The sequence below is a fragment of the Cyanistes caeruleus genome, chromosome 1, assembly GCF_971803275.1.
Source record: "Cyanistes caeruleus chromosome 1, bCyaCae1.hap1.1, whole genome shotgun sequence".
Taxonomy (NCBI): Eukaryota; Metazoa; Chordata; class Aves; order Passeriformes; family Paridae; genus Cyanistes; species Cyanistes caeruleus.
In genome coordinates, this window is record NC_141701.1 from 77094327 (window position 1) to 77120195 (window position 25869).

General features: G+C 35.3%; 1 long non-coding RNA gene across 2 annotated transcripts; it reads left to right on the top strand.

Moving 5' to 3' along the window:
• The first annotated feature begins 9785 nt into the window (after positions 1-9785).
• Positions 9786-25385, top strand: LOC147655627 (uncharacterized). Of its 2 annotated transcripts, none has more exons than XR_015289537.1 (3): positions 9786-9863; positions 20378-20465; positions 22286-25385. It is a non-coding gene; the product is annotated as an uncharacterized LOC147655627 (long non-coding RNA). The 2 variants fall into 2 exon arrangements; XR_015289536.1 differs by lacking the exon at positions 9786-9863 and adding an exon at positions 10006-10277 and having other exon boundaries at positions 22135-25385.
• The last annotated feature ends 484 nt before the right edge of the window (positions 25386-25869 follow it).

Here is a 25869-nt window from a genome sequence, read left to right on the forward strand (position 1 = left end):
GAGAAAACAAAAGAAAAGCAAAAAACAGCCCCAGATATTAGGGCATAGATATCACTTTGTAGGTACCAGCATATGTAGCTATATTATAGCTCCATATTGGAAGAGTTCTTTCCTAAGCAGCTGGTATGCATTTTCCTGTCGTGACAACTATTGGCAGCTATTGGTATCTGCCAATATGGATGAAAAACTTGCTGCAAATGATGTTTAGGAGTGTGGAGATCCAGCAGGCAAAGGATAGCAAGCTTGGCACTGAGGTAGTTTGTTTCATGTTCCTATGCAAAGCACTGTGTATTTGAAGTTACCTACTCCCTAACAAAAGCAATGTTTTGTCCATTCTGGCTGATAATAGTTATAAATGGAGTCATTCTCCCAAAACAAGAGAAACAACAGGATATTTAGAAATGAGAACCTTGGTGCTTGACCTCTGGTGGCAGAATTGTTATTGCTTCCAGCTGGCTCTTGTTTTTATCACAAAATGTGTGGCAAGAAAAATCCCACAGTGCATGGAACTGGAGTTAGGGAAAGGAAGATAAAAGAACTGCCCATGAGGCTCATCAAGAGAAAATCTTGCTGTGATTTTGGGAGCAGTGTGATCTGGATGTGAGCACATTTATGGCTCATTTGTCAAGTAATGAACCATCATACAATGCGATGAAGCTACTTCTACCCCTCAACTCTACACAAATTGAAGAAGCTCTGTAAGAGGTCTTGTTTCCCAATGCTTTTTCCTCTTGTCTAAACTTTCTTTCCTTTGAAACATTGCCTGCTAAGCAGCACAAGCATCTCCTATGTTAAACATGATTGCACTATTCATAAAATGAACCTTTCACAGACGGCTGCCATAGAAATCATATATTTAGATTTGAAATTGCTGCAATCAGACTGTACTGCAGTTTTAAATCCAACAGAAGATAGATGCATTTTCCTCCTACTCCTGAAAAACAGAATTCACCACAGAAACAGCTATCTCAGTGAATGGCCACAATTGTAACTGCACAAAAAAATTAAGGTTTTGTATATAACACAATTTCCCTTCAAAAACCAATTGCAAATATTGTTCTCTGTGATGTTTGGTATCTGATCTGCTCACAGTTGATCTTTTCTATTAAAGAGCATGGCTGAGCAGAAGAAGTCCTGTTTTCCTTGTTCTGCCTGCTAACCTCTGCATCCAGTAAAACCCTCTAGAGAGCAAGGGTGAGTAATATCTCTGCAGAACATGCCTGACAGTGCTCAAGTGGGTGACTCTCCTATACATACGGGGTACAGGCAGGAACAGCAAATGAGCAGAAGAAATTGTAAGACCAAAAGAAAGACTTTGAAGAACAACAGAACAAATAAATAGGCAAATGTCAGAAGTGACAGGATGAAACACTGTTTAGTTAAACAGTTTCTAGAGAACTAGACAAAGGGTATGATTTTTGCTGAAACTCAGAAAAATTGATTAACTCAATATAGGACTAGTTAAAAGGACGTTCCTATAAAGAATGCAGTGAGGAGAATAAATAGTTATTCTCAACTCATTTTAGTGTTAGTCTTCTCACTAATTGGTCTAAGTCTCTGTGTGTAGAAAAGTGAAATCCTTTGTTGCAATAAACTTTCATCTCTGGAGATGCAGAGCTGTAGTACATTCAGTTTCTGGAAATGTATATGAAAATTTTGTGCAGAAATCTGGCGTAGTTCTAAAAACATGAACTTCAATAGAGCCCTATCCCTGATATGTTTAGATTAAATGACAAGAATATAAAAATCACTTCCTCTTCAAATGAAAGAGTTAGTGTAAATGCTAATCTTGTTTATTTCCCATTAAAAAACCCCAAAAACAAAGAGGAATAATTAATTATGTCATGCTGCAGCAGTCTCCCTCTCTGTCAGAAAAGACAAATATCCAAGTCATTTTTCAAAATCCATTATCAAAACAAGCAGTCTGACAGTAATTTATAACACATGACTGTAGTACTTTGGTTTGGCAGTACATTCACCTTAAGAGTTTTCCTTGCTTCCTCTGCTTGCATGTGCATACCTTTAAAGCGCCCCTCATTTTGTTAAAATAACTGTAATCCAGACACCTGAACTGTTCTTGGTCAAAGAACAAACTCTGGAGAACCAAGGATTGAGGAGGGTTAGTATTATTGTGGTATTCTCACTAAAATATTAACATTCCCTAGGTGTCCATTTGTCCTCTGCCAAGAAAGAGTAAAGGGGATGCAAACTTCAGTGCAGTCAGCACTGAGAAGTGGTAAGAATTTATTTGGTGCTTCTTTTGAGTCCCTCAGCTCATGGAACTGCACCTTGAAGTGAGAGTCATGGGATACACATTTTGCACTTTGTGAAGTCTTGATCCAGGGCAACACTGCTGGAATTCAGTATCATTCACAGTAGGGCTGTGTTCCACACCTGTTTATCCCATCCTGCGGTGACTGATGGCACAAATTGGAGATGGAGGAAGGATTATACGCCAAAACATTTAGACAAATTTGAATTTTATGAGAAAAAAGAACGCTTCATTTCCTTCATTCCATTTTAAACAACCCTCAGCTATATAGCTTAATAGTTTTAAGAAGAGCTACTTCAATCTGATCTGTGATTTCTTTTCAGACAAACATCTGCACTAATAATCCCCCATATGTATACAGTGAGGCTGTGTAACTATGATGAACAGTGAATTATTTTTCCTTTCTTCTTTTTTTTTTTTCTTTTTTTTTTTTAGAATAAAAAACTCCTGTACAAAGGAGTTTTTTTATGTCACTATATTCCTTCAGGGAAAGGAAGAATATATCACTTGTAACACAATTATTTTCAGCTTTCCAACAGCAAATTCCACCAATTCTTTCATCTTCCTCTCAGCTAATTTTTATGCCCTCATGGTTAGCGAAGATGTGCTTCAGAGTGGCTATCTTTGACCCTCTGTTCTTTTCAATTTAAAACAAGGTTTGGTGCAACTGGTCTTGGCTATTTGCCTTCTATCCTTTGTCCTCCTTCAGGCAAATCAGGCTCCAAGTGCTCTGCCAGCTGTTCCACAAGGGAAGGTGAAAATATTGGCATTTTACCTGCCTTGGAAGAGGTTATGAGCAGTTAATTGCTGAAGATGCCATGCACGTAAGGCACAGTACAGATATAAATTATGAGTCTAGTTGCAGGAACAGAATGATAAAAGGCAACGGCAAGGAGGGAGCTGCTGCGCAGATGTCTAATTGCTTGTATGCAACAGCTGTTGTAATTGAATTTGTGACAAGACCCTGGCATTAATGCAATAATTCTAATAACTGGACACACCAATGAAACATAAACCAGGAGTTCCCTTTGGCAGGACAAACTGAAACAAAAACTGCAATTAAATAAAACACCAAACAAAAGAGAAATACCGCATTCACAGCACTATTAAAAAACAAGTTTGTGCTAGCAGCATCGTAAAAGATCGGAATTTTTTTCAGTCTCCTGAGATTTAGAGCACCCTCCCATGTTTTTGAATGTGTTATATTTCTTTCAAAATCTGAAAATAGATTTTATTCTTTCAAAATCTGAAAATAGATTTTATTCTTTCAAAATCTGAAAATAGAAAGTATAACTCGTCTGTGTTCTGGAACTGTTCTTAGAAGAGGACAAGGCAGGTGGAGAAGCAGTCAGTAGCTCCTTGTTAAAAGTGTACATTGTAGATAACTTTCAGAACACTCTTCATTATCGATTTTCTTGACAGCTTTTTTATAATGAGAGTTTAGGTTTATTTAGAATAAAAATTCAGGAAGTAGAAACTGAAATGCAAGAAAAATCAATTAAACATACTGTTTATAAAGATATATTGTCTGATTTTCAGACTATATTTCTAAATGAACTTTTTCGACTTGATCATAATTGGAACTGTATTTTATTTAACATAAAAGAGGGATTCAATAAAACACAAATAAAGAGGGATTCAATGAAGCCAACAAAAATGTATCAGTGAAAATGAATGAGATGGAGTATCCCTCCAGAGATAACATCTAGGATGTACCTAATTCATAATGTTAATTTTTATTTCTCATTGATTTCCTAGTAAATATTTGTGATATTCAACTATATTTTTACTTTGGTGCTTGATTTAGCTTAATTGTAAAACTTAAGCTTATTTCCAAATTGTATCAATGCCAGAAGCTACATCTTATGCACTTGAAACCATATTATCTCCCACAAAAAAATAAAATCTAGGAACTATAGTTTAATAGTAACTTTAACATAATATTTAATATATTTTTTCAAAATTTTTAGGAATTTGCATCTCTTATTATTTAATCATTTTTCTGTGCAAATGTTTTATTAGTGCTTATACAGAAATGCCATTTCCTCATGTAGGAGGGTGCAGCCGAATGCTTAGTGATGTTGTTGTGCTGCAATCAATCTACCAGCTGGCAGTACTGCTACTACACCTAGAGAGAGGAGCCCGAGTTTGTCCAGATTCCTTCTCCAAAATGCTGTGTCTGGCACCTATTTTCTCATGACTATACAAATCTCACTGCAGAAAATACATTTTTGATTATCTAGGCTGTTTGCCTGCCAATGAGTAATTAATGCTGTTATCACCTAATCAGCTGTTGTTTAAATGCAGAATGCAAACTATGTCCTTGGCTTTGTTCTTTTCACTCTGAACACTGGTAAAAACAATAGGTTCTTAGATAAAATTTCCCATGGCTCAGACTCTTGAAGTGTCAGTACTCAGAGATTAAAAAGATGGTGTATTGTGAGAATTTACTTCTTGATGTACCTAAAGAATTAAGTACTTAAGCATTTTGTTGTACACATTTCCAAAGCTGTTTTTTCAAGACCTGTGTGAGAACATTTTTCTTTGCAAGAATATTTTACTTACCGGTAAAGATTCCTTATAGCACAAAACTATTTCAGTAGACAATTCAAGGAACATCAGCTCATACCAGGAGACTGAATTTCTTCTGATATCATGCAGTTAACTTTTAGTTTATGTTGCAGTCTTCTCACTTACTTCACAGCACTTCAAAGAGGTGCTGATGGATTAGCCATTCCTGTGCCTTTTCTAGAGTAAAACCCAGGGCTAGCAAAGCTGCAGTCCTGAGGTCAGTGATAACTGACAGCAGCAGCAGCACCGGGGCAGCACACCCCAGACTGGGCTCTCGCAATATCCTCAGTTTATCTCCTCTACAGCCTAAAACAACACCTATCAGCTGTCTGCTCAGTTTGTGGCAACACTGGCCTGTTTTTTCACTGTGGATCATCCCTTGTGCTCTAAGAAGCTTTTTCCACAGACCTGATAAAAAAATTGATAGACAAGACTAAGCTGTTCTTTTTCCTTTTTTTTTTTCTCCTAGAAGTAGAATGACAATATCTGTATGACAAGGAGTCCTAGTTGGCAATGTGGAAGACCCTGAGGGAAGATCATTGGAAGTTGTTTCACATTTGGTATTTTATCTATTCATCAGTCAGAATTAGGTCATTCTCAATCTCTTATGCTAGGAAAAAAAAGCAAAAAAAGCCTACCAAAATAATAAAAGTAACCTCTGTCATCTGAGAAGATCTGAGGCAGAACTTAGGTCCTTAACAACCACAATAATTAACAAATCTATATGCCTTAAAGAGAGTCTGTCTCTCTCTCTCATCTCATCAGTTCATTTGACACATTTGAATCAATGTATTCTTACATAGTTTGGATTTATTTATTTTTTTTATTTGGTTTTGGTTGCAGTGGGGATTTTTTTGTTTGTTTGGTAGGCTGGATTTTTTTTGTTGTTTTTTTTTTTTTACAGAATTCTTGACTATTTTCACCCAAGTTTTTCCAGAGGGATACAAGCCAGGAGCCTTTTCATCATCAAGCATACAGACAGTTACTGCTGGGAACCTCAGATCAGACCTCTCTGGATTCCTGTGCTGAAGTCTTTGACAGCTTTTCACAGTAAGATGTACTTCACTTCATGTTCAAAACCCTACTGTGTGCTTCAGTGCAGGTAACTCAGAAGGTCAGCCACCAGCAACAGGGTAAATTTTCATTATGCCTGGCCATAGGAGGGGACAGTAAGAGCTGGAAGATGATGGTACTAAAGCTGAGATTTAACTGCTTAATTTTATGTAAATCAGATACTTAAATTAGGTTTTTAAACATTGCAGACTTCCTTAGAAAAGAGACAGGAGTACATTTCTGTTTAAATTTCATTATTTTTGTTAAGAGTTTACAGCAATAAAGAGTTTCAATTTAGATATACAAGTAAAATATCTAAAATATCTCACTGCTCCTCTGCATGGTGCTTTTACTTTACCCTCTTTATTGAAGTAATGAGTAGACTTCAAAACTTTAGAAAAATCAGAACAATTCAACCACTGCAGACTCCCAGAGCTTAAACAAAGCTTTTGGAATGGAAGTGACAAAAAGGTCTGCCTGTGGATCTTTCTGGGACCAAAACTGATATAATTTTCATTTTTATCATCAGATTCACAATTAGAAGAGCTCTTGGTGGTTTATTATTTTGGGTTACAAAAGAAACCAAAATTTAAAAATTACTAATTTCCCTACGTATATAAAAAAAAATGTATAAAATTAAGTTTCAGTTAAAACACAGATGATATTTCTGACACTGTTTTTCTTGAAGGGTTGGTAAATGTTTAAACTTATGTTTCCACCCCTACAATATTGGAATTTGAAAGTAATTCTTGGTGTTTTGAGTTATATTTGGAGGTCTTAACAGGAATCACAGGTTTTTCAGTCTTGAAATTACTGAACCTAAATTCACCCTGATACTGGTCATTTCACATCAGATCTAGTTTTACATAATTTACATTCTTTCTAGATACATGCCTGAAACCAGGTATGTAACACTGGGAGTTCCTGATTTCCAAAACTGATGAAAAAATGAAAGCATAAATACAGGAGTGCAAAAGCAAGACCCTAGTTGTCTACATGCACAAGATCAACTGTAAGAAAAGCTTCCCTTCCACAGGTCTCCTTTCAAATCTCTTCAGGAAATTCCAGCAGTGCTATGTACAACTAACACTATTTGGAGCATAAAACATTTTTTTTTTTTTTTCAGACAAAAGATCAAGGGAGAGAGAATTTTTTCAACAGTTCAAAATACAATCCATTAAAATAATATATGCTGCAAAAGACATCACACATTGTAATGTGGAGGCCTGACTAGGCACTATTGCCTTCTCTGTCACCATGCATTTCTGCAGGGTAAATCAGGAAATTTTCTTTTATTACCATAAAGTGGATGCAAGAAATGCAGATATGAAGTTTTGGCCTAATGTCGATGGAAGAGAAGGTGTTAAGGAATCTTGTAAACCAAAAATGTGTGGACTAAGAAATAAACCCATACTACCTCTGTCCTTTTAATTTTTTAATTAGGTTTAGAAATTCATTCAGAGTTCAGTGCCTGATGTCCATTAATGAGATAGACTCTATTAACCTTCTCCTCATCATTAATATATTTGCTTCAGACAGAGTTGCAAAATTTTGAAGTAAGTGTCATGTCAAAGTTCAACTTCCTGACTTTTTAATTTTTCTCCAGAGAAGAAATTATATGTGTCAGACTCTTATCAGGCTTGATTTGTAAGAATCTCTTGGTCAGCGTGCTGGGATGTTTTTCCTGGTACACTTGCCGGTGGTTATAGAAACAAGCACTTCTATGAATAGCAGGACTAATGAAGCCTAACTTGATTTAAATTTATGGTTCAAAGGATTTTCTTACACTTACAACAGTTCTGATCTATAGTCTCTACTGTGTGCCACAAAACGTCCTTATGCACCAATGTTACTCTTCAGTGAGTTGGGATTGTTTCCAGACTAGGGAGAGCTTAGCTCTATTCAGGGTACCTCTTGTATCCAGGCATACAGCTTGATAAAGGAATTTCTAACTCCACTTGTTCACCTGTCAAATTTGGGTAAAAATCATAATCTCAGATCTCTGATTCCTGGTATGGTAGTTGTTGAGGCAGGGAAATATTTATAAACATATATCTCAGCAAGGGACATAGTCTCCCTAGACTTGCTTTCTTAGAGACACCAGCTTTAACCATCTAGCAGAAATGGGATGCAGAAAAATGAACTTTCTAGAAAAATCTTCAAACATTTCCCTTACCATTAAATTGAATTTTTAAAAATTTATAATGCTTTATTTGAAAAATTTTCTTTTGAGGTCTTATTCAAAGCTTTCCTGGAGCTGAATAAAGGAATAACAAATCCCTCAAATCCCCGAGTCAAAGTTTTTTGCACTGTTAAATGAATTAAGAAACTCATTAAGCTAAAATTAATACTAAACTTCATATCTAATAATCTAAGATCTAATTTCCTTATTGTGGCATTCAGAGAAAAAAACAACTATATTGAGTCTCCTGTACCTCATTTCTATTATGTTGCAAAATAATGATTTTCAGTTCAATAAAAATATAGAACACATAGACACTGTTATCAGGCTTCTCTAACTTAATTACAAATTCAACTAGAAATTTTGCAGTATATACATCCTTAAGATTTCATCTGCAAGACACCCTCAGAGACAGAAAAATGAAATAAATGCCTGTTTTTAACCAAATGTTCAGAGCTAGCCGTTGTTGGCTGTTTAGGCAGTCCTTCATTGTCAGGATGGCAGATCTCAGTTTTAGTCCAAGCCATCCAGATATCTTAATACGCAAAACCTAGAATCTGGTACCCTAACAGAGAATATTTTTACACCACAATTCCCATTAATTTCACCACAAATCTTTATAATCCCGCTAGTATTTGATATAAATGAATTAACTCCAATCATTTATCCCCAGCCTCTAATCTTGTCTAAGAAATAAAAGTTGCAAGTAAAATAAATGTTACATCAAGCATTTTAAGAAACATATGTCTGACTAGAAAGTAGTCGTGGTTTTAAAAAAAAAAAATCACTAGAAAACTTACTTATTTCTTGCTGTGAGATATGGTTTAGAACAAGAGCAAAACAGGCTTAAAACTTAAAAGGAATAAAGAAAATTTATTAACAAAACTACAAGAATAGGAAAATCAAAATAAAACTTCTAGAAAACTCTTTTTTCTCTCACTACTCAACTATTCTTTTGTTTACATGACAATATGGAGAAAAAAACTTTGGAACTTTGGTGTTTAAAATGGTCTCAATTCTTGTTAGAGTCTTTTTATCAGTCTTTGTATAGAAATAGAAGGGTTTTTTTACTAATTTATAGAGTTTTTCACAAGAAAATTATTTTTGTTATAGTTTTTTATTTTTCTGATGTCAGCTGCCCGGAAAAATCTGCCATCAGATTTTCTCTTCTCATTTCATATCACTTTGAGGTGTGTATGGGTCAATGAGTTTAGGGATGTTATTTTTAAGGATGAGTTATTTAAAGGTAAAAGTTCTCTTTATTTGTTTTTGTGAGTTTTTGTGGAAACAGAAGTTTTCTCTTTGCTTCTTAAGGCTTCAAATCTTCAACTATTACTTCTTTCTTCTGTACCAGCACTTCACTGTGTCACAATTATTCTACCTTTTGCTCAAAATCCACACTTTGAACACTCCATTCCTTTCAATATATTCTGTCATGAATTAAAGGATTTTTTTCAGAATACTGTTGTCCATCTCTATAGCTTTAACAGAAAAATATTTCAGCTTAATTAAAGCATCTCTTTATTCTTTACTTCTTCTGAAGCTTAATTCTTTACTGTCTCTGATAGTTTATAGTCTCTTTACATGTTGATTACTCTCTTTTTCTCTCTCTGGATAAAAGGATTAATCTGCAAGTCTCATCTAGGTAATGAAAAGGTTAAAATCTTGCCCAGGCTTTGTAGATGGTTCTGTGATCTCTGCCGGAGCAGCAGCTGGAGCTGTCTGCGATGGAAGATTCTTCATGGCTGCTCTGGAGAGTGTGGTCACTGGCTCAGCCCACCACAGGTCAAGAGCTTTTTTTCCTTTCTTTACTCGACAGTCTCTGGTGAATTCAGTCACAGCAAAAACTGCAGCCGAGCCAGGGAGCGGCCTGGCCCGGCCAGAGCCCGGGGCAAGCCCCGCAGGCCCCATCTCCCGGCCGGGAGCTGCTGGGCCCAGCCCAGCTCCTGCCAGGGCCGCAGGGCCTGGGCAGGGGAACAGGAAGCTAGTTAAAGTTCTGTTACCTTTCACAGCCAGGAAATAAAGAGAACAAGAGAACTCTGGCTTTATATTTTAAGGTGGTATTCACAAGTTGATCTCACTTTTGAATGGTTAAAACCATCGCCAATTCTTAGAAATGACTGATAATTGGTCAGGAGAAAAGACTCCCATCAGCCTCCAGCAACTTCAACTTCCTTAGCTCCCAAAGCTATCTTGAAGGTAAAGTCACCCCATGACAAAAGTATGAATTGCTCTGACAGTTTCTGTCCCTAAATTACAAACAAACTGACCAAAACAAAAAAAAACCCCACAATCCTAACAGATTTTGAAACAAAATATATAAACTTAGAACTAGAAATTCCAATTCAAATACAGGAGTATTTCCAACATTCCTTTGATTAACTTGTTTGGAAAGTTGTTGCTATTCAAGAGTTCTCTGCAGAAGAAGGAATCAATTTAAATCTCTATTCCTTTTTTTTTTTTTTTTTTTTCTTATATTCTGTTCTTGGGTTCTGCATTTTCTTTCCTTATAAGGAGCTGTCTGCATGAATGTCAGCAATTATCCTCATTTCTTTAAATAATAGTTTTTACAACAGTAGACAACACTTCACATTCTCAGCTTTTTTTTTCAAGTTTCTCAGGCTTACATTAGAGGGGAGTGTGCAGACAGATTTTTTTTTAGCAGTTGAACTTAACATTTTATAAAAATATTACATCCCAAAAGAAATGTTGCAAAACACAATCCTAGCTTTTACTGTAAATAATCATGATTAAAAACACTGGATTGGGGAGTAAGAGGTTCACACCACCATATCTGCTCTACAGACACGGTATAAGAAAACCGATTTTTGAAATGCTAAGCTATTTGGCCAACTAATATTTTTGGCAATACTCTTTTGCATGTGCATAAAATCTCTGCTTCCCATTCAATCCAATAAGTAGTCAAAAGCAAGAATTTATAGCTCATTTAAATTTAAAATGCAGTCATTGTATCTCCATGTCTCTTAACCACTTTTGCCTCGTAACAAAAGCTGTTAAGCTCAGGATTATAAATGTATCTTGAAATGGATTAACCACACTCATGAGGAAAAATCAGTAAATTACCATGTCTCTAAGATGGAGGGTGTAGATTTTTTTGTGTGGGAAGAAGGTTACACAGGAAAAATGAATGAGGGGAGAAACAATGGTTGGATGTATTTCCCTATAACTTTTATTTCCTCTTCCACATGATGCCCTAATAAAGTGGGCTAAGTGTATCAGACTTATTATTCTAATTGGAAACATCATTGTTACTACAAATAGCAATGCAGAATTTTTTTGTATGCTAGAATTTGTTTTAAGCATTTTTAAGCATTTGCTTATAAAGTATTATGAAAGTTGCACTTCATTTCCCAAAAACATCTGACATAAAGTTTGAGAATTATTTCGTTTTTCATATATTATGTCTGTTCTAATCTGTATTTCCTCAAGAGGGCTTAGAAAACCAAATTCAACAAGACCTTGTTATTTTATTTAAGCTAATAATTGCAAACTGTTGAGTAAATATTATTCTTTTATACAGACACTCAGCTGACAGAATGTACTCTTACAATATATTAAAATCCTCCAGTTTCATTTCAACACAAAATTTGGAAATTTTAAAATTATTCTATCAAAAACTTCTGTTTAATGGAAATAGTTTTTTAGCTGTATCTGAAATAACTTCTCTGCTTGTTTAACTGCAATCTTTTATGTCAGTGACACTGTAAATATAGAATGAAAGTCTAAAATATAAAAGAAGAAAACAGGTATGTTTTCCCAGTTTTTTTTAAATTTATGTTTTCTATAAGACAAGTTATTTGGTCTCACTTTAATAAACAGTATGTGACAGATGAAAAGTGCAAAATCAGACTAAAAGTTGTATCTTACCCAATTTTATACATGTGAGAGTGAACAATTACTGTTAATTAAGGAAATACCCTTCTCCTGCTTTATCTTTCTAACTTCTAGTTTGGGGTCTCCCAGAGCTTTGAATTTCACCTAGAGTTTTATTTGCAAAAGTCACTGTATGGTCTCTCCTCCATGTATGCATTTAGTACTTTTTCAGATCAGTTTAGACTAAGCTGCTTAGTGTGGAAACAAAGCTTACAGACTTTTTTTTATATGCTCAAAAAGTATTCCTTACTGATCTTCTCTATGATGTAGTCTTTTTTTATATGTAATGAATACTCCACATCCACCTTTCATGCTGAAGATACTTAGCCAGTGCAGGCTTTCCTCAAAGAAAGGAAAGGAAAGGAAAGGAAATTTGTTCATAAAATTTTATTATTTTTGTTGTTATTTCCTTTTTCCATGCAGAATTGCAATGAATACATATGAGCAGGGAATTTACATGCACATCATCAGTAAGATAGAATCACAGTATCTTTAGGGCTGGAAGGGGACCTCTGGAGATCATCTAATCCAATCCCCCTGCCCAGGCAAAATCACTTAAGGCAGGAAACAACAGAATGTGTTCAGTTTGGCATGTCTGTCTAGAGGGAGACTCCACAATCTCCCTGGGCAGCCTGTTCCAGTGCTCTCCCACCCTCAAAGTAAAGAAGTTCTTCCTCTTGTTGAGGTGAAACTTGTGCTCTAGTTTATGGCCATTACTTCTTAGCTTGTCACTGGGCACCACAGAAAAGAATCTGGCACTATTCTCTTGGCACCTGCCTTTGCAATATTTATATGCTCTCAGTCTTCTCCAGACTAAACAGGCCCAGCTCCCTCATTCTCTCTTCGTCAGAGAAATATTTCAGATCCCTCTTCATCTTTGTGGCCTTTCCCTCAATCCTCTTCAGTAGCTCCTTGTCTTTCTAATATTGAGGAGCCTAGAGCTGTACACAGCACTCCAGATGTCACCTCAACAGGGCTGAGAGGGTTGAGATCACTTCTCTTGCCAATGCACCCCAGGATACCATTCATTCTCCTGAGCACAAGGACCTCCAACTAGATTTTACTCCGCTGATCATGACCCTCTGAGCTCTCTGTTTTATTAGTTCTTGATCCACTTTGCTGTTCATTCATGTAACCCACATTTCCTGGCCTTACCTATGAGGATGTTATGGGAGACAGTGTCAAAAGCCTTGCTGAAGTCAAGGTAGTCAACATCCACTGCTCTTCTCTCATTTACCCATCCTGCCATGACAGCCAGCCCAGCAGTCTGGACCTGGTTGCTCTGGCAGTGTCCAGTGAAAAAAGAGAAATTAAATTAAATGGGTCCTGAAATGAACCAATACTGAAAAGGACCTGTTGACAAACTGAGACGTAATTACTGGAGCCATCTATGTGCTGGACCTGAAACAAATCAGAGCAGAAACATGGGAGCTGTGAATGAGCTGGAGGCAAAATCAAACTGAAGCTGAAATAAGTTGGAGCCAGTCACAAATGGGAACTTTCCATGACCTGGACCCAAAACAAACAGGGGCTGAAGCAACTGGCCTAAAACTAACACCTTGATGCTCTAGTTGAAACCACTCTGAAGCCAGTTGTGCTCAGCATAAACAAATGCTAGAAGTCAATTTCTCCTTAAATGCTTTTCCTGTTCTGTGAACATCATGTTAATAGAAAGGTATACTATGTAGGAAGACAAGAAGCATAGACACTTGTATCTCACAGTCTGCGTTTCTTCCTGTGTAGTGGATGATGTAAAGGAAAGTTCAATAGTGCTTATAGAAAAAAAAACAATGAAACATATAATGAATTGTCTTAATGAGGCTGTTAACCCAGTGTAGCTGATAATTCTTTTGTTTATTCTCTAGGGTCAGAAGGCTGCAGTATTATAAGGTTTAGCCCTTTGTATAGCATCTATTTGTGACCTTATTGAAAAATAGTCCATGATATTGATTCAATAAAAAGAAATACTTCATAAGACTATGCATTAAGGGAGGTCTCATTTTCTCACAAGGAAGTTTCTAAGTGGCTATTAAATGGTTGCTCAGCCTTAAAGCTGACTTTGCTTTGAATGGAATTTGGAACAGAAATCAAGGTAAATTGTTCTGCAACGCTACAGGAGAAGACAACTGTTATGACAAATCTCCATCTACAAAATTGCTTTTCTAGCAATTCCCAAATAAGACAGGAAGCTGTTAGTTTAGTTAAATATTTCCCACAGCTCATCAACTGAATTAGAATGCATACTTATAGGAGACTGCATCTGCATAGCTCTATGTTCGACAGAGAGGACTATCAAATGTTCTCCGCCCACTAAAATTTTTGTCTTAAAACTAGGTTGTTTTCATGGAGAAATAACCCAGAAGATATAGGGTAGAGAGTCCTTGCACCAGAGGATTGGGACACAAATCAATCTACACAAATCAAATAAACTTGGGAAAGATCTTTCAGATCCAGTCTTGGTATAAAGAGCTTAAAGCATGATTTTCTTTCGTTTCAGTTTGCAACTGTGTTTTTGGAGTATAACGTTTATACTCAGCTGTCAAATAAAAGCTAAAATGCCAGACACCCTTGAAGTTGTTCAGCACATTCTAGCTGCTGCTTCAATCTGTGACAAAACCTTTAAGGGGAATACAGGATATCATCAGACCAACATTATGTGTAAAAACCACATAAAACTACGACTGTCAAACAGTGTATGCAGACAGATAATATGGCATAGTGAGAATAGCAACTATCTCAGGACAAAAGTTGCCAGAGGCTTTTGATTAGACAAAAAAAATCAAGAAAAACTGCCAGTGCACATTGAGAATAGAAGCGTTGATAAACGTAATGTTATCAAGAATGACTACATCTTTCAGAGGCTACAGTAAAAATATATCAGTTCAATATACTGCAGGCAGGTTGAACTCTCTGCTCACATCAAAAATGATGGGACACAAAACATTTTGTTTCTGAATTTGATAAGACACTCATGCTAACATACCTTGCCTCTCAGCAATATTGCCTTAGATTTGATGCCACTCTATATGGCTTTTGAAACTCACACAGAGATTGTACAGGAATTCTTGTAATACAACATTTGGACATGGCCTTAATGCCTTTCTCTTGAGTAGTCTTCAAATCAAAAGGAGCAGTCCAAGCAAGGAGATGGCTATAGTAAAACAATCAAAGGGAAGAAATGAGTAAGGAAGGTAATATTCTTGGTAAGCGGCAACAAAATACCAGATGTAACACAGAGGAGACTCTAACAGGATTACCCTGAGGTTCAACACAGTGGGGGAGAGAAACAATGGCACAGAGGAAAGTAGACAGGTAGACACTATAGGTAGGCAAGAGGAAGAATACCTGCCTATTTGCTGATGGTAAAGTATCTGTTTTCAAGGTCAGTGTGGATGTTTTCATTAAAATTTGGAAATTTCTTAGAAAATAATATAATATATGGTGAAATAACACATTCCTGAATGCAATTTATGTCAGGCAGGGAGAAGCAGAGAGGACATTCCCTTGGAATGTAAAACCTTGCTCTTATCCCTGGGTCCTGGCACAGCCCTGTGTCAAGAGATGAGCAGTGCACATCTCGTATGTGTTCTTGCTCCCGCACAAGGCTTTTCCTCTTCCCCTCAACAGGTCAGTTGTGTAGTGTTTCTGTTGTGCACACAGTACGAACTGGCCAGAGATGATTTGGGAACAGGCTGGTAGTGGCATTTTGGGGTACTGTTTTTCTTGAGGTGAAGGAATGAGTGCCACATCCAGGTGGAAAAGAAATACCAAAAAGATTGGCAAAAAAAAAAAAAAAAAAAAAAGAGAATGTGATATAATTGGAATTACTGCTAAATGTTAACAATTGCAGGAAAAGCCACTAGTCTACTTGTCCAGCTTGCAATTAATGGGTACCAAAAGCAAATCAGAATATAACAATTTCCTTGCTTTTGGAAATCTGTCAAAGGTCTTATCTGCCAGAGAACACCAAAGCAGAGACTTTTAAGAGTTTTCAGTAAAAGAGCTAAACTCATCCTTTAGGATGCAATGTGATGAGTGGAACTTAATCTGAAATTGGTGCTTTGCTACTATGCTTCAATATAAATGTTCTAAGAATTAGAAGACATTCCAAGCTTATCTTTTTTTTAGGTTACTCTTTCCAAAAAATACAAAATAGTTTAGTAAATATGAAATTTTTTATTTTCTCCTGCTTTTCTCAGTTTAAAAAATTTGAGAGCGTTTTCTTACTCTTGCCTTCTTACCTATTCTATTCTGTACAATATATACCTTTACGTCATTCTCCTATTCAGTTTTATAATTTTTATTATGTCATTGCATCTAAGTCCTTTCCAAAAATTCAGATTATAATAAAATTCATAGATTTATGCAGGAAAATAACACAGAAGGAGCCTAATTGCATCTTAGATCTTCCTACAGAGTTAGAAATAGCTTCATTACACCAGCTAAAATATAATATCATGAAGTTGGAAATTTAACTATGTGGAGTTTTATAAGTACTATGAGGAAAAATATTGATAAAACAGGAGAGAAAGAGCAAGAAGATCACTCAGAACATCTCTGAACTCTTGGTTCAGAGTGAAGAAAATTAAAAAAGTTTAATTTCACATTTTATGAGGTAGCACAGGGGTATTTGGAAGACATTGCCTTCAGACAAAGGAAAGAAGAGCTATAGACAAAAGAATAGGCAGGCTTACATTTATAGTGTCAATACTATGTTGCCTGCCACATGTTGATTTAAGAATAACTAGTCCATGCTTTATATGTTTTACTCTCTACCTGATAAATAGAGAGGATCAATGAATGCATATTTACTCTGTTGTTGACAAATCTTTTGAACAAAACTAGGGTTTTGAATGAGACTTCCCTTTTTTTCCAGTTTAAATTACATAACAAAAATAAGCCTCCATCTACTGTTTCCTATATTGTATAGATTTAAGTGTACCATAAAAATATACCAAAGCCTTTAAAAAATGATATTTCAACAGGATATTGTAGTTTAACTACTTATTATTTGAACTGCTTGGTGTAAAATTTTTCATTCTTTTATGCATCTATCTTTTCTGCATCTACTAGTGTCATCCCTGTGCCTCTAAGCACTACAAGACAAGGAAATTAATGTTATTAATTACTTAATGATAGTAATGATAATAACCTTTTTTCTTATTTTCTCCCAATCTTAATATTATGACCAAATATTCCAAGTTTGTCTATTTCTATCTAATGACATTTTCTTTATGATTTCACTGATATTCAGTCTTACAAAGAAGCATAATCATAACAGGAGAGAAACATCTGTCGCCCTGAAAACTCAGCTTCTGAGCTTGCTGACATGGTTTTCTAAAGACTTTCCCAAGACAGTTACTGTAAACATAGAGATGTGTACATTCTTTCTGTTACACATCTTGTGATGGGCATCTCTCATGGCCAGTGCAGTGAGAAAGTGTTATCCTGACCATCCAATCCCTGGCCATGGTCAGGAGCCTATAAATCCTGGGAGGAAAAATAAACTCTTTCTTTCACCACACCTCGACCTGTGTCCGTGTGATCTATTCATCTTCAGCGGCAACAAGCATCTTTTCTGCTTCCATTAATTACATCTGAGAGCACTCATCTTTGAAATCATAGGAGGAGAAACATCAATGTTGCAAGGCAGAAAAAGCATCCTATCTTTCAGAGAAGAGGAAGAGGAATAGGAAGAATAATATTCTCTTTCAGATAATATGAAGAAGAGAATCTTTCTTTCATCTACTGACTGTGCTTGTTCCAGATTAATATGAAGAATTAATGAATGAGCATGTAATTTTTAAATTCTTTAAAATACAGGCTTGTGTATATTTATATATATAATGGAACACCACTTCTTTTTGTTAATATGTACTTTCATGTACTTCTTAATATTCTCTCAATACAAATTACCCAAACCCACGTTTTTCCTATGCACTAAAATATTTTTCATTCGTAAGATACAATATTATGAGTTTCTGCAGTTTTTGAGGATTTAATTGTGTGATGCATGACAGTATTTTGGTATTCTCTGTTAATATCATTGTACATCAAAATAACCATTGATCTTCCTAGTAAATTAACTGAGAAATATGATTATATGTGTGTAGTCTCTTCTATAAAAAAAATTCTCTGTCTTCCTACTTTCTTCTGCAACTTCTTTCTCATGATATTCTCAGATTTCCAGCCTTAGCAGTGGAAATATACAAATAACTGCTTTTTTTGAGAAAACTTCATCCTCTTTTTGATCTTGCAATGATCACATGATTTACAAAGTTACAAAAAGCATAAAACAACCAAAACCAAAAAGCCAAAACCCAAGAGAATAGCACCATTTTATATGTATAGTACTAGTAGTATAAGCACATTCATTAATAAGAGGTATCTTTTTTACTAGTATAAAAATATCAAAGAACAACCAGAAATTCTGTGCAGTTGGTTTAAAAAAAAACATATGCACAGAATTTCTGCTGGTAATTTTAGATTACATTTTAAAACAGCAACAGGTTAGATAGAAATACATTATTTCTTTCATCTCCAAACATGCCATCTTCAGCTACCAAGTTCACTTTTGAAGACAATAAATAGAAGAGGAAAATTGTTGGTTTTGGTGGTTGTTTTGTCACTGATTTCAGGTCTCAACAAAGACCATTATCTCTTAAGCAATGGCTAGTTGAGACAGAAGGCTCAACACTTAATGTGTTCCCACTGGAGCATCAAGTTCTAACTGCTCTGTGATGCACCTCACTTAAAGCAGACATCCTTACTCTTTTTCTTCTCTCACAAATCAGCTGCCAAGATTTCATGACACATGTATTTAGTGAAGACATCTCTTTTCAGAACATACCAAAGTACTACAAATGGATTCTTTACCCTCTTGTACCATATTTAAAAAATTTGCCATTGGTCTATCTCTCTTGAACTCAGAAGACTAATGCTGAGTTAAAACAGACACAAAACTGGGAGTTCTGACTAATTGCTTGTCAGAATAATTTGTAGCAGAAGGACAGTTCTTGATTGCATAGTTTCATTTTAAAAGATGAATTGAATTGTCTGACATTTCCCCTAGTGGCTTTTTTGAGGAAACATTTTACAAGCAAGGTCATGTAGCACAACAAAGTTAAGACATGAATTGCACATGATGAATAGATTTGCCATGGTCCCAGGAAGTTAATATAGTTCTGTGTAAGAACAAGAAACTAGCATAAGAAAGTTTCATTTCACAAAGCCTTTTTTTAATATATATTTTTAGATCCCCAAACTATGCTCTTATTTATCTAATGAGATATGGCAGATACAAAATACATCACCTACTCAGCTACTTTTTTACAGTAGAGCCATTGGCTTCCAAATTCCAGTGGGAATTGCAAAATAGTAAGCTTTGTTTTCTAGACAAGTTGGAAAAATAAGATTTAGACTCACCAGAGAAACGTAAGTAAGTGAGTGATCTATATAGTCATTGACTGCAAAACAAGCTCTGTTTTTTCCCCTGGTATACAGTATTTTCTGCAGCTGACAAGAATGACATGCAATCACCCAAGAAAACACGCTGTATATTTTATCAGTTACTAAAATAATATGAAAAAAAAATAGCTTCTTAATAGTTTTACTTTCCATTAACTAACTCATGCATCGTTGCTGTCTTCTGTTCCACTCTCCCAGGTAGTAGACCCCTAATCACTTAAGAGACTTCAATTTGGAGTCTTTGTCACCAAACAGAATCCTCTGTGAGCCACTCAGGAAGGACCTGAGATACATCTGCTGATAGGCTACCTCTGCTCCTTACAGACTGTGCAAAATATCACTTGACAGGAACATTCTAAAAGATCAATAAAGTGAAATGCAAGCAGAGCAAAGAGCTACAGTCATAGAAAAATGAAGATTTTTTCTTTGCAACTTGAACTTTTTCCATCTTTAAATATCTTCTGAATATATAAAAATTCAACTTTCTGTGAGAAATAAAGCTTCTTTTGCAGAACTGTGCAACATTTTCTGAGCAGACTAAGAAATTTGCGGAATGAAGGGTAGAATTTCAGGATCTAGGGGCTGAATATAATAATATACCATGGTGAAAAAAAAAATGTAAAGAATAACATTTTCCACACAAACACACAAAAAAATAAAGTTTTATCAGGTTGATTTTTTTTGTTTGATTGCTTTGAAAATACTTGCTCCCCCCTTATGCCCTTGCCAAACTTTCCTTCTGACTATGTAAGTCAGCAGAGAATGATTGAGAAAAAGGGAACAAATATTAATTGTAGGTAAAGGTAAAATGGTAGCAATCAAGTTTCTTAAATTAATTTTATTTGCTTTAACCTATTTTCTCAACCCCAATGCAGCTGCTTCTGGATGTTTCACATTTAGTAAACTATACTAAATAAAATTATTCTAAATCTTTTTAGATAAAGGAGGAAAAGTTTCTTCATTTATGTGACTCCAAGTGGTGTGGCAGAGCCCTGAATATTCCTCTCCATCCACATGTATTAAAAAGTAAGTTTTTGCTGCTTTATTTTTTGAGATATTGTACATCCCAAGGCAGTCACATATACAGTCCTAAAAATCTACAGTCTTTGGTTCTATTTGGCTGCTATGCACAGACTTGTCTTGTTCCTTATGCCTGATCATGATTCCTGCATAGTGGCAACCAGAACCTGAGCTGCAATTACTCAGCCACCTGTAGGCATGTAGGTGTAAACGAAAAATCCTACACTACAATGCAGAACATTGAGTACAGCTGTCTTTGAGTAAAGAGGAATTCAGTATATGGAGTCTAATATTAAAGGGGTCAAGTTTCTGAATCAAAAATTATGTATATGCAGGTCATAGCGGTTGGCTTGAGGGCCAGCTAACTTCAAGACATCATGTCTAAAAATGCCTGAATTCCTTTGTCTATAACTCACTAATATCAGTTGATTAAAAAAAAAAAAAGACATCATAAAAATCCATTTACTTCAATTAAAAACACTATCAATATTAAGAATATCTGCTGAGGTTTTGTTAGCTTTTTTCTCTGTTCATTCACTGATGCAGTGAACCTGCTCCCTTTTCTTTGGGTTTATATATTTTCTGCTTTCTTTGTAAGAGTAGCTCATCCTACCTCATAAATAAAGGCATCAGGGAAGCATAACAACCCAACCAATTAATATGCCTAGTGGCTAGTCTGTCTAGGACCTATGTATAAATAAGAGAAAGAGCATCATCTAGTGAATGATTTGGGACACATAACTGCAGCTCCTATCTAAAATTACTCCATAGGGGAGCCTCTCTGCCTTTCAGCAGTATCTGTGCATGTCAGGCTCCAATCTCACAGTGAGTAAAGTGAGCTGGTATCAAACTCCTCCATGTTTTAAAGCAATGCATGAAGAAAAATCTTCTGCAATCTTAATTCTGTGTTTAAGTTGCAATACTATGTTTTCTGATTTTTGATTAGTGGCTTCCTAGGTTTAAGTATGGGGAGTTATTTTGGGGAATTTTGTCCAACAACTGCAGAAGTATGACCTGGTGGTTGCCTAATGCTGCTAGGCCAAGAGTAGCTAAATGATATCAGTATATTACCTCCAGATGATATGTTGCAAAAACCACTAGAAGCAAATCCAACATTTCTGCTGTTAATATCTAAAGAACCAGTTTTGAAGGAGAATTTCACTTTAACCTGCTTTTGTGAGGTCCTCACTCATGCACAGACATCTGACCTATCTGTAGTTACTTCTAAGATGCTGAATGCCTGATAAGCTTCAGGTCACACATATTTAATAATTGAAGAATTATTGTTTTGTTCATTGACAGAGAAATGTTGCCTTTTTCCTTGATGTAGTGCAGTTATACTGTGGCCTCATACAGAAAACGGGAAGGCGCATAGAAGTTTTTACATAAGCCATGAAAAAATCATTATTCAGACACAGTACTGATCTTTTATTCCTTTACCCATCTCCTTTTCTTTCTGTTGCTGTCATTGTTTTCTATCTATGCTTTTTGGCTCAATCTCTTGTTTCTTCTGAATAATTTATTTTGCGATATCATATAATTCCAATGTATCCTCATTTTGTGCTTTTCCATTTAGATACTCTCTTATTTTTATTGTTATCTTTCAAAATACTAAAAAGTAATTTGCTTTTGTTTGTTTGTTTGTTTGTTTGTTTCTTCTTCCTACTGCCTTTAGCACTAACCAAATAGTACCAACAAGTACTGCTCAGGGATGCTTGGAATAATAGGAAGAACAGGATAAGAAAACTGGGAGAATCAAGATAAATGCATTTTAATTTTCTGGGTCCTGTAAAGTTTCACTTCTGCTCACATTTTATGCTCCACAGGCAAATGAGTTTTATTCCCAGAATCTCTACAAGCCTCTCCACACACGGTGAAGCTTCTGCCAAACACTCCTACTGTCTGGTTTTCCAAACCAGTATGTAAATGACACTTTCAAAAATTAAGGTCCTTGTCAGCCTACTTGTTTCTTAAACATATTTTGTTTGACTGCAAGAAAATATTATTTCATCTCTGCCACTGATTGTGGATATAGTTTATTTTCAATGCAAGTGTTTTACTATTATCAAGAATAGGTAAAGAAAACAAAGACAGTGCAGTGTATTTGTGGGTCAGATCAATTGTTTCTACATGTAGTCTTATCACATGAGAATAATTTTAATGCCTGAGTGTCTCCAGTCGTGCATTAGCACTACATAAATGTTTGTCACGTTTACCCTCTCAGCTTCAAGAGTCTGTCCATAGAAATGTTGCATAATGGGGGAAAGAATAGGTTTGAATTTTTTCTGTGAGTAATAGATATTGGGGATTTGTTTGTTTTCTAGTTCACATTTTTAAGAAAAATTAAAAGATCTTAAAGTTTAAGATTTACAATATTTTAGATTGACTGGATCTGTCAGTCTAAATTTCGTTTACTATATGTTGTCCTTCTTGCAAAAGCCCATGTGTTTAGTCAAGCAAAACTGTTGGGCATATGTCTCATTTGGTTTTTCTAGATAACATCAGGTCAGGCTAAAAAGAATCTAGATTTAACTTCCATATGAAAGTAGTTTTCAAGAAATACTTTCTGAGGTTATTAATGTTGTATTGTTATCTTAATTGTTATTGTTAATTAACAATTAACAATTGTTAACAATTAACAATTGTTATTGTTAATTTTTTAAGAAAGGAAATGAAACTTTTTGTGTTATTTCACTGGTTTCTGAAAAATAAGCTGTCATGTGTGCAACTGTGTTTTGTCTATAAGAATTCAGAACTTGGCTCATGCTATTCTAAAGCAGAAAGCTCACAGAAAATGTACAATATATTTACTTCTGTTTTTAATGTGGGATGCTATCTCTCCAGGAACATGATGTGCAGCTCAATTGAATCCCTTATGCTCTGCATATCTAATGGTGAATAGTCTAAGTGATTAATTAGTAAATGTGTCACAGGCCAATATTTGCAATTCCAGATAGGCCAAATCCAAATATTTTGGTGCTGTCAGCTACTTAGGCATTTGAAAATGGGACTTGGACTCCTGTGTGAATTACATGTTGCTTTTTAATTTCTCCTAAAAATTTTAAAATCCTTTGCATAAAAACAGTGCAAAGCTCTTAAAAAGTGTATTTTTTTTCCTTCTTTAGTATTTCAATATATTTATACAGACATGGTGAAAGAATACTGAATTTCTTTAAAATATAAATAATTAGAATTCTATGCATTCATTACTTTACATAGAAAGAATATGTAGTTTAACCAGTAATTGCTGATATTTTCCATATTTCATATCTGTCACTGTGCTAACATAGTTTCTTATATCATTACTTTTTGTTATGTCTGCTGACTACGTGCTGAGAAGCATGAATGCCATTTACTCATTAAAATTAGAAAAAATAATATAGCAGTATATTGTCCCTCACCACAGTTCAATCCTCACACTGAGTTTTTAGGGACTCTCCTAAATGGAAGAGTTTTTGTGGTGTTGTAAAAGGCAAACAATTTTCTTCCTGTTCAAAATATGAAATTTCCTTCACTGGGAAAAGCAATGGGATACACAGATATGACACATGTAGTCTTTTATATTTAATGCAGGATCCCACAACATTACTACAAAACATGTAGACAAAAAGCAGATGAAAACAACAAATGAAACTGCCAGAAAGAAATAAGTAAATTGTAGTAGAGGTTTTTGGGTTTTTTTTCTATTTGGAAACATTCTCAAAAAGTCTATATAATGCATCAAGTTTCTGAGATGAAACTGAGTTGCATAATAAAAGGTACAACTGAATTCTAGGACACAGAAATGCAAGTGTTTGCAGCTACGCCTCTAGGGAGATTTTTTGGAAAGTTTATGTAGTAGCTGATCTTTCAGGAGCTTCTTACCACATCACAGTATTGGAACACAATACTCTGTATGAATTTAGATGTAGTATGATACCATAAAAATTTAGTTTCCCAAATCTAGTACTTTCATAAGAAACCATATGTCTTCCAAAAGAAAAATGTTCAATTTCTGTACTTGGTAATCATGAAAAAATTGAAACACAGAAGTATTTTAGGGTCAGACTATCTTATAAGCATGTATTTTTCTTTTATCTTGTTTGATCTGCTCTTATTAGTGCATTAATTTGCAGGTGGTTACATGATGAAGATACAGCTGTTAAGAATTTTGTGTTGGTTTCAATCTTTGAACCAGTGAACCTATGACTGAAATCAAGGGAAGGAATTTTCTTTCATCCTTCTATCTTAAAACTTAGGGCTTGTGAGTCTATTAGAAATATACAGTAGGTGCACATGGATAGCAATGGGAATTTGACTGCTTGCACTTCTAACATGCCCACAAGCCAAAGGCTGTGGTCTAGCAGAAAGTCAGTCCAGAAGAAGAGACAAGATAAAATCCCCACTGCCAGCCAGCAAAAAGGTGAGTCAAGCCTATTAAATTATAGTGCAGAAACATTAGGCTAGAGAAATATTACTGTCTTAGGTGACACAGTCACCTCCCAGCTGAAGTCCTTCTGCTCAAGTAAGTATGAAAAAGCAGTGATAACTGAGTGAAACTAAATTCTGAGCTGCATTGGTGTTCATCATTAGCAAACCTGCCCATTTATTTTTTCATTGACAGACACAGCTTTTGACTAAGTATCACTTTGGGTGACCTTTGTCTAGAAGCATTTATGATTTTCTACACATATATATGTGTGTGTGTGTGTGTATGCATGTATGTGTGTGTGTGCATACATATACTTTATATATATCTTGTGTATATGCATGTGTGTAGTCGAAAAATCTGAAAAAGGCAAAGTCTGTTTGTAAAAGATGGGAAGAATAATCTAAGAAGAAACACATGGAAACATTTTTAATAATTAGAGAAAGCAGGGTCTTGTTCAGAGGAGTCCTAGCACAGCAAAGAAATGATAAAAGAGAATAAAAAATAAAACAGAGAAATGAGAAAGAAGAGAATGAACAATCATCCTCCAGCTCTATTTACGTAGACTTAGAACTAGTGCATAAACCTTGGATCAGATGATTTTTAGGAAAAAAGCTAAACAATGAAACCTCAGCCTCATGGAGGCTATAATCATAATAACATTTTTGTTATTAAAAATATTGAAGAGAAGAACATTCACAGATATTGTATGTTTCTTTATGTGGAAAAAAATCACTTTTGCAAATATATTGGGTTGTGGGGAGTGTCAAACATCTGATCCTTCCCTTAGCAAGATAAGAACAATAAGATCAGGATGAGATGCACATTAGCACACATAGGTAGAAATATGTAATGACATATTTGTGTCTGACTTCTGAAGGTTCAGACAGTTAAGGGGGTTAAGGTCAATTCTGCCAGGCACCCTCACCTCCTCCAGACCTTCAAAATGCTAAGTACTTCCTCCATGCTCCCTGGATTTATGTTCAAAAGTGAGTTATGAGC